Raw genomic sequence first — 1,933 nt, 5'->3', positions numbered from 1 at the left:
GTCACCTCATCACCACTCGGCCGCCCCGCGCGTCGCCATAGGTTGGTCACCTCATAACCACTCGGTCGCCCCGCGCGTCGCCATCGGTTGGTCACCTCATCACCACTCAGCCGCCCCGCGCATCGCCATAGGTTGGTCACCTCATAACCACTCGGCCGCCCCGCGCGTCGCCGTCAGTTGGTCACCTCATCACCACTCAGCCTGGACACGGTCCGGTCCGGTCCGGTCCCGGTCCGAGCCGGCGTTTGGACTGGCCGCCGGCGGTCCGGACCGAACCGGACCGAGCTTGCCAGCGGTCTGTATTTTCAGGACCGGACCGAAGTGATGCCAGCTCGGTCAAGCTTTTCCGGCTCGTTGGGACCGAGCCAACTTGTCCTTCCAGCTTCTATTTAGTGCCTATTTAGCTGCAGTTCTGGTCTTAGTTACACACAAAGAGCGCCATGTTCACCATGGAGAGTAGCAGCAGCAACACGTAGTAGTAGTCGAGGTGCGAGTCGTTCAGGTTGTCACCGATCCAGCTCTTGCCGGCGCTCGCCCTGGTAGCCCGGTCGACAAACGTCACAAGCAGGCTGTTGAGGAAGTTCCCGACGCCTAGCCCGCTCGTGTAGAAGGTGGTTCCCATGCTCTGCATCCCCTCCGGCGACTGCCCAAGCTGCCCGCGAGGCGGCGCAGCACGTCGGGGTCGCCGAGCTGCATGAGGCTGCTGGCGATATCGGCGCAAAAATGGAATAGCGAGTGGACGGTGATCGCTGGAGACATGACCGGAGGGGAGGGAGACAAACACAGAAGTTGTTCCGGCGCTCGAACACCATGGACGGTGAACTGGCATGGTCGAGAACTCGCGAACGGCTTCAGTGCACGCATGGCAGCGACGGCAAGCGGAAAAAAGAGGCTATGGGGCACAGGGAGGAGAGGAAGGAAGGTGAGGGGAAGCTCCTGGACATGATGGTTCACTCAGGGGACGCCGGTGGCGACGACGAGGAAGCACGGCGGCGGCGGTGAATGCGCTTTCTCGGTCCGCCGAGCGGTCCCGGTCAAAGACCGGACCGGACCGAGTGCTGAGCGGGCCTAATTTCCTGGACCGGACCGGCCAATTTTGCTAGCGGGCTGGGACCGAGCGGTTCAGTCCTTCTCGGGCCACGAGCGGGCCAAAAAGCCCGCTCGCTGCGTCCACCCTGAATCACCACTCGGCCGCCCCGCGCGTCACCATCAGTTGGTCACCTCATCACCACTCGGCCGCCCCGCGCGTCGCCATAGGTTGGTCACCTCATAACCACTCGGTCGCCCCGCGCGTCGCCATCGGTTGGTCACCTCATCACCACTCAGTCGCCCCGCGCGTCACCGTAGGTTGGTCACCTCATAACCACTCGGCCGCCCCGCGCGTCGCCATAGGTTGGTCACCTCATAACTACTCGACCTGTCAGGACCCCGATCCTAAGTCACATCGATCTAGCATGTAACACCTCATATCACTTTGCGGCCTCACGCACGGTATTCCCACGGGTGTCGCCTTACCATGCCCGGGACCGTTTGCGCCTTTTGGCACACGTATATGATAGTGTCGCTGGCATCCATATGACAGAGAACCCGGGCTGACATGGCTAGTCGTGAACCCAAAGTGGCACTAACTTACAGGGACAGGCATACATGACCCAGCATCGAACGTGTCGGTCATCAGCGAGTGAATCCGGGCTGTAGCAACTGGGCTAACAGGACTCCGGTAAACCGGGCTGTAGCGGGCTAACAGGACTCCGGTATTCATCGCGTGACATTTCCTCGAAGGGACAGACACAGGAACGAAGAAGGACACATGCCGGCCAGCCTAAGTGTTCCAGAGCAGTAGCACGCTACCATGGCTCAGTGGAAACACTAGGAGACATTTCCCGGTAAGAGAGGCTACTAAGGATAGACAACTAGATAGTCAGATCCCACA

Source organism: Triticum dicoccoides, chromosome 3B (genome assembly GCF_002162155.2).
Source record: "Triticum dicoccoides isolate Atlit2015 ecotype Zavitan chromosome 3B, WEW_v2.0, whole genome shotgun sequence".
In the NCBI taxonomy this organism is placed as follows: Eukaryota; Viridiplantae; Streptophyta; class Magnoliopsida; order Poales; family Poaceae; genus Triticum; species Triticum dicoccoides.
The sequence above is the reverse complement of the archived record's forward strand: the minus strand, read 5'-3'. Positions refer to the sequence as shown.